The following is an 8,066-nucleotide window of genomic DNA, read 5'->3' as shown; positions in this document are numbered from 1 at the left end:
ATGTTCCTGAGATGGAAGAAGGACGAGTGAACAAGAGAACTGACATGAGAATCCAGGGTGAGAGCTGGGTCAAAGGTCAAACAAAGATTCCCGACAGAAGGTTTGGTGTGAGAAGCAAGCTGACCGAGAGAGTCTCTGACTTTGGGAACAGCTTTTCTGGGGAACATATGAGGATCTCAGTCTTTTCTTCACTCAGCTGTAGAAAGTTCCCAGCCATCCAGGTTTTAATGGTGTTTAAGCAGGTGCATAAAAGCTGCAGCTTAGACATCTCATGAGAAGGAGATGTACAGTTGGATGTCATCTGCAGAAAAATGGTAGGAGATTCCTTTAAACAAGCTCTGGATGTGCTGGAGAGGAAGCAGAAAAATGAGGGACATTTGAGACCCCAGCACAGAGCCTTGCGGGACACCATGTCTGAGGGAGTTGGAGGACGACCCAAACTTGTAGACAGCCACAGAGAAAGAACACTCAGACAGATAAGAGGAGGACCATTACAACACAGTTCCTGATAGGCCTACCCAGTCTCCCAGTCTCTCTGTGACAGGTGACAGTGAACAGTGTCAAAGGCTGCAGTCAGGTCCAGCAGAACCAGAACAGAACAGTCCCCTGCATCACTGTGAGTCAGAAGGTCATTAGAGACCCTAAGAAGAGCTGTTTCAGTAGAATTAGCTCTACGGAAACCTGACTGGAAGCTATCATAGCAAAAAAGTGGCAGAGCCCTGAAGTGGCTCATTCTGGAAGGTACTGGAACTGTCAAGCACACATTTGCTGAAATTGCTTTATATGAGTCTGATATAGTGTAAAGAACTTAATGAACATGTTTTTAATGCCACAGAAAAACTATGACTTGCTTAGAAAGAAGTATAATGTATCTTCTTTAATCCCTAAAGCACTAAAAGCAGCTATGTTATTATATTTGTAAAGATGGGATTGCTCCTTTTAGTCAACAACTTGATTGAGCATTGAACACTTTAGTAAAGCGAGTGTCATATCTAATAAATAAAACAGGTCAAATTTAACATCAATGCTTTGACACGGTGTCTGCGTCTTACTTATGCTTGGAGAAGCATGCCGATTCTCAGTTCAAACTACAAGGCAGGTGATTTGAATAGTTTTCCTTTATTTATCATTCATTTTAATGCCACTCTGTTTAAACTACTTGATCATTCAGAGTGCCCCGATCTGATTTCAGAAATCCGACAGGGATATTCTACTTTATTAATGTTTGAATATCTGTGTTATGCATAAAGTTCACATACAGTGATGAATCTCTTTGTAAAGTTGCTGTGGATGACTGGCTAATTATAAATGTTCTTGAGCTGAAATGATATATTACCAATTCGTCATCCTCTTGCATCCCTCAGCAAAGAGTACTCTGACAGCTTTCTCCTTAAATACTGCTTTTTAATACATACTTTAAACAGTAATTGTATGTTTAGTGTCAGGATTAAAATCTAAATGGAGCCAAAATACACTAAATGTTTAAGAAGGGTAAGTCTTGGTAGAAACCTAAGAAATGAATAGTCATGATGTATGGATGCTGCATACTGTTGTGCGAAGGTCAAACATCTCCCAGATAGAAACGCCCTGTCCATAGAGATAACGTCTAATTATTTTTGGTTAATGCTGCTTTGCAAAGCTGCATGCATGCAAATTCTGTATTGAAAACAACAATGGCTAGTTAAATTTATTGGAATGTTGAATTCACACCATACTGAGTGCTGTGTCACTGATAAGAAGTGAAAGTCAGGAAAGCATTTGTCTAAAAAGAAATATCTGACTTATACACTGCTGATATCAGAGGGTTTTGTTATGGATTTCTTTCTAAGTAAATTATACATACGGTTTCCTTGTTGGTGCTGATGGCTGACATAATGAAAGGTGAGGGCTGTGTGTTTGTGACTGAGAGCAATAGGAGTTATAAAGAAGCTCCCAGTAATGGTTCCTGAATTCATATAGTATTAAAATGGGTTTCCTCTTCCTCTCAGTGGTATTCAGTCCTTTACTTATTTTGTGTTTCTTGATGAAATGATTTAACTAAACAACGGCACTGCTGCAGATCACATTTTAGACATTCACTCTAGAGAAAATGTAATTTTGTGTCTTTCACAAGTCTCTGCTTCCCTCCTTCTCCCTGTTTTTCTCTGTTCCTCTCCAGATCTCAGCACGTCCCTCTGCTGCAACCAAGCCAGAAGGAGACCAAGGACTGGAGTCATGACACATCTGTCTTCATTAAGGAAACTTCTAGAAAAAAAAAACCCAAAAACATACGTTGGCATTATAAGCATTAATAAACTGCAATGCAGAACACACTATTGCTTTGTGTCAAGAAAATAACATAATTACCACCTGCCCATTAGGGAGATGGTCCTATTTAATCCTAAATTGTCTTTGTCCAGTCAGAGCATGAACAAATAAAGCCAGGGATGTTCTGATCCATGTGGTGCTGAAATGTTATTTATATCGTTTATTTTAGATCCTGTAAATTGTAGGATAAGGTTTCAGTAACCAGGACTACCAAAGGAGCAATCATACCCCATCAGATTGGAGCACGTTCAAGCTTGGCTCCAAGTAGCTCCATGTTTCAGACAACTTGTGATGTCCATTGACTCATTCACTGCCATTGACGACTAAAGTCGTCATTATAGATTCAACCGTTCACTGCCAGTGATGACTAAAGTCATCATTTGCATGCTTTTACTGTTTGGGCATTGGAGCAAGCCCCCCGCACCGTGAGAACAAACATCTCAGCTCTGAAGCTGATCTTCATCCGCATACGTCACGTGATCAGGAAGCAGAAAATCCATGTGTTAGATCGTTTTGGACCGTTCTTGTAAAAAAAAAAAAGTGAGGCGCGAAACAGAAAAGCGGCTGCCGATCACAATTCAACAACGAATTATGAATTGAACAAATAACACTCGAAACACGCGGATTCTTCCTGATGTAAGATGTGAGTCTCCTCTTTGTTTTGGTTGTTTTGGTTGTTTTGGCGTCGACATCATCCTAGCGCACACCATTCTGTGACTCTTAAAAGAACAATAGAAACGCTGGCAGGGATGGCCTTTAGCGATCAGGAAACAGCTGGCAGTGAATGAGTTAACCAATCCGATTCTTAACCCTTTATATGGCCAACTTCTATATTTAGACACTTCCTCTTACCTCAGAAATGATGTCGGTGTGCCTTTTCACAAACTCTTAGAATTACGTGATTTCACCCAAACAATCATCAGAGATCAAGCTAGTCACGGTTTGCACCACGGTGCCATTCCACCAATCAGTGGGCTATAATGTGCCAAATATTGGTGTGTCAGCAGAGGCAGAAATCTACTTAATCTCCTCTCGTTTTCACGGTCAGATCTCTAAATCTAACAATGCTAGGTTTATGAAACGCTCACATGACAAGGTTGACTTAGTTGTGCTAGAAAAGGATGTATGTGTTGTAAATGTTAAACACAATGTGTCATGAGCCGGGGGTGAGTACTCGTCTCTCTACATGAGATCTCTGAGTTGTGTCTTGCTGGAGAGGGAGCGGCAGCTGCACCTGATCAGCTAATCAGTGGGTTGGCTTCTTAAGGAGGAAGGTGACACTACTCGGCGCCGGATGATTGCTACTGACTGGTAGTTTCCAGCCCTCATACTTGGCTCTTTTTTTTTTTTTTTTTTTTTTTTTTTTACATTATTACGTGTACCTTTTCCTGGGACTTTTGTGACTTTACGTCTCTTGGATCTCCGACCTCAGGTTCTCCTCGTCTCTGGATTATTCCCTCACCACGCTCAATAGGACTGCTCTGCTCACACGCCACGTCATCCATTCACCTCTGACCGACCCGCTCTCCAACGACTACCCGCTCCCTCTCCAGCTCTGGAACCGCTCACCTGGATACCCCCGGCTCGTTACCCATCCCCTCACTCGCTGAACTCATTTTACCCCAGTAAGTCCCCTCACTCATTATCTGTTGGACTTAAAAGTTCTCAGGATTCACCTCTAACCTGCTCTCCCCTACAGACGCTGTGTTTCCCATTTCCCCTGTCCACTGGAATTCCCAGTGTGCCCTCAGTTACCGTTATCCACAAATAAAAATATTATTTTTCATTCTACCGTCTCCTGGGTTGATTCAGCATGTCTTGGGTTTGACACCTTCCTCAGAACATGACACAATGAAGTTGGTGAAATCTTAGCATGAAAATCAAATCTGCCATTTTTGAACATACACCCTGAACAAGTAAAATAAATTATGAATATTTTTAGGTAAAATCTGTTGTTTTTAGGGCATAATCTTAATATTCATGTCAACATTAATAATAACAATTTTGATATAGAATTTATTTAGGAGTTAGTTGCTGCAGTCTTGTGCGGTCCCACCTAGATTTTAGCTACAAGTTGTTGTCTGATCTTAATTGCTTTTAAATATTTTACCTGTTTAGTCTTATGTAACTTTTTGCTGTGCAGCACTTTGTTTGGCCCATGGGCCATGTGAAGGCCATGTGAAGATTGAATGATTGATTAATTGATTGATTGAAAACTCACATTTTGCATCCTTTTGTGACACCATGTGGCTCTCTACTGCCACTATAAACTAAACTTGAAAAAGAAAATCATCCTTTTTTCCTTGATTAGTTTTATGAACTATGTTTTCAAAATGCAAGACCCTTCTCTGTATGTGAATCAAAATTCTGGAACTCTCTGCCCCTCTAGGTTAGGCAAGCCAATAAATAAAATAATGAATATGATAAATCGTACAGTAAAGGGTTGTCATTTACATTTTACATTTGTTTGGAGTTAGTTTTATTTGGAAATGTTGTCTGAGAGTGCAACCTCTTCTGAGCTGTCATTCAGCCCAGTTACCTTGACAACGCTGTGTTTATAACCAGGGAGCAGACAAAGTTCTAGGGGGTTCTCATAGTTGTAAAATAAAATATGAACTGGAATCAGATTTGTGTGGTTTGTCTGTCGCTCCACATAGTCCCAAATCACAGCATAGCTCCAGAAGGATCTCCTTTGAGAAGATCAGTGCACTCACGGAGGATGCGTTCTTACTTAAAACTTTATTGTTATTGTTTTTGAATGCTTTGTAATTCCGACCAGACACGGAGTCAGAGGTGAAAGAGAAAGGAAAAGACAAAAGGTGGGGAGAGAGGAGGGAAGGGGGGTGGGGGGGTGGGGGGTCCACAAAAATAAACAATAATGAACAAGAGTCTGCTTCTAGACCTGTAGAAAGAGAAAGAATAGAAAAAAATGGGACACACAACAATACATCAGGAGCAAGCTATCACTGCGTCGGCCTGATGATAAAATATAAAATCAGCATTGTTTAACTGAACAATCACACGATAATAAATCATAGTGCATTTAGTGGCAACGACAGCCTTAAGACATGTGTGCCCAAGCCCATACTTTTGAGAGCACCATGTGAGCACCTGTGTGTGTACATGCGCTTGTTTATGTAAGATTTCTCTATAAAAGTGTCCAATAGAGTGTGAGGGACCACAGATCTGCCCCCCAAAGATGTGTAGGAGACGGAGGGAGCTCCAAGTCCCAGAGATCCAGGCGCTGCCCCAGAACACAGGGACCCCAAGCAGACTGCAACCAGAAAGGCCCCCGCCCCCCTCGAGAGGCACAGAGGATCGCCCTGGGGGGCCACAACCAGCAGCCGGCAGAGTCCCGGGAGATATAAGCTGCAAGCCCACAGGCCCGCCCGCAGCCTCCCACCCCCTAGCCGGCCGAGCCCAGGACCCAGCGACCCGGGACCCAAGGGCGACCACCCCCGCCGGGGACCCAATAGAGCCCAGGGACCCAGACCCCACCAGACAGCCACCGGGACTGATCAGGCAGACGCCAAAAATCTTAAACCCCCTGACCCGGGAGCCACAAACACTCAGGCAGACCAAGGCACCACACTCCACACAAGGTGTGGTAGGGGGAGGGGAGACGTCCCAGGAGAAGAGAGGAGCCAAAGGCCCCACCTGACATTTACAGTCATACACAAACACAGTCACACACTCCCTCCCTCATGCTCCCCATACACACCCTATTCACTCTGGTCCCAGTACTGCTGCACATTGGGTACAACCATCACCGGTTACCAGAGTTTGACCCTTTCTGCAGGGGTGCTGGTGAGCAGGCTCCCCTGCCCAACGCTGAGCACAGCAACCCACCACCCCAGACCCCAACCGTACGGCCGGATCTCCCTCCTAGCCTCCAGCCCCGGGAAGCCAAACGACAACAGAGGTGTGCTAAGACCCCTAGTCTCCCTCCGCCTGCTCCAATATGGTGTTGTGTGTTGATGAGGTGTATTCCATGGCTGTGGTGAGCAGGCATTGTCTGGCCTATGCCAGCTGATGCCACCACACCACCCCACTTGCACCCGCAGGGCCATTCCCATCTGTACCGGGTCGGCCCGGGCCGGGTAGCCCCAGTCGGCCCCAGCCTGGCCCGGTTGATTCCACACATCCTTGCCTTAAGCCCATGTGGGCTGAATCTACCCACCAATCAGAGGCTTGCTCTAATGGAAGGTGTGAATTTGCTGTCAGCAGTGGGTGTGTTGGCCCTGGTCGGCCTGAAGCAGACCCCCTCGAGAAGAGGGCTGAGAATGAGCCTTGGTTGGCCCGGAAAAATACCAGGCCACCCAGATATGTAAACAACCTACGCTACCCGGCCCGGGCCGACCCGGTACAGAGGGGAATGGCCCATAAGTGCAGTTTAAAATTGGAAGTGGGCACTGGCACTCGGGATGAGGCTGAGAAATCCCCCTGCCAAGTGCCATTGAATGTGCTCACTCCCAAGGCCCTAAGTGTGTGTATGCGTGGAATGTCGTTGGTGGAAGTGTTTAAGGTGCAAATAAAATTGGGGGGCAGGTTGCCACAGGAATGCGGAAATAGGGTTCATACCCGCACTCCCTGAATTGTCCACCCCCCAAGGTCCTCCTATGTGCATGACCATGCATGCATGCATCTCCAGCTTGTTTTCTTAAAGAAGTCCTTCACTATTATCTGAGTGGTCTATAGTTGGAATGAATGCCAAATAGTAAACAAACACTGGCAGGAGTGAAGCAAAGAAAGGTAAAGCAGGATAAGCACAATGGCAGAAGGAATGGACAACAACAACACTGCAGCAAAGCTTATTTGTTACGTACTGCCCAGTTTGATGGTGTTACGCGTGTTACTTTGTGGCGATTATGGTATCAGAAGGCCGCCTCCACAACCTCATTACTTCTGGAAGTTACTGGTAGCTGCTCGACTGAGCCGTTAACATGCAGATGAAGTGGGATTCCTTGTGCATTATCTGGGTGCTTCTGTTACACCCCTGTAAAAGGGGAGGAGAGAAGGATCCACGCAGACACGGTGTGAGTTCAGCCGTTTCCACTGTTTTAATGCATTTTCAGAACATAAGGCAAAACATCTGCATCACAGTTACTCTATGTGCAAGAAAATCATACAAAATAAAATTAAACCGCATATTATTATCCATTATTATTATATGCTTATTATCCTCTGGAATTATGCAAAGCAATATGGACAACAAGATCTTTCTTTATATGAAAAGATAAAATCACAGTTTAGCTTTTTAACACATTTTTCTACCTCACTGGAAAATGTGGAGATATAACGTAAAAACCTTCCCTACAGCCGCCATCATGGGACTCAGCCAGCAGGGGAACTACTCCAGCACATGGGACTTTCTAACCTGGCTTTATTTGCTCAGTTTTCCCTGCAAACATTTCCCTGACCGTTCCCATGTTTAGAAAACATAAATATAACTTCAAACGGATTATACAGTCTGAGTTTTTACTGGTAAAAGGGGAATAGAGAAGGAACCACGCAGACACGGTGTAAGTTCAGCTATTTCCACTGTATTAATGAACGTGTGGAAGCTCTGCGTTTCCCCTCGCACCAACTCAGACCTGACTAGTCAATGCCAAACCAGCTAAAAACATTTAATAACAAACTCTAGAATAGCAACTGGTCTCCAAAAAATCGATAGAATTGAAAACATAAAAGGTAATACTTAGGCAAATACATCAGAAGCACTTTTTATAAGCAAATGTTGTGCCGTCTTGACAAGGCAG

At 44.1% G+C, this 8,066-nt stretch overlaps 1 long non-coding RNA gene across 1 annotated transcript; it reads left to right on the top strand.

Annotated features, from left to right (window-relative positions):
* The first annotated feature begins 3,573 nt into the window (after window positions 1-3,573).
* Window positions 3,574-4,094, top strand: LOC139071618 (uncharacterized). Its single transcript, XR_011521466.1, has 2 exons — window positions 3,574-3,932; window positions 4,007-4,094. It is a non-coding gene; the product is annotated as an uncharacterized lncRNA (long non-coding RNA).
* Window positions 4,095-8,066: the final 3,972 nt, after the last annotated feature.

This window comes from Nothobranchius furzeri, chromosome 9 (genome assembly GCF_043380555.1).
Source record: "Nothobranchius furzeri strain GRZ-AD chromosome 9, NfurGRZ-RIMD1, whole genome shotgun sequence".
Taxonomy (NCBI): Eukaryota; Metazoa; Chordata; class Actinopteri; order Cyprinodontiformes; family Nothobranchiidae; genus Nothobranchius; species Nothobranchius furzeri.
The sequence above is the reverse complement of the archived record's forward strand: the minus strand, read 5'-3'. Positions and strand labels throughout refer to the sequence as shown.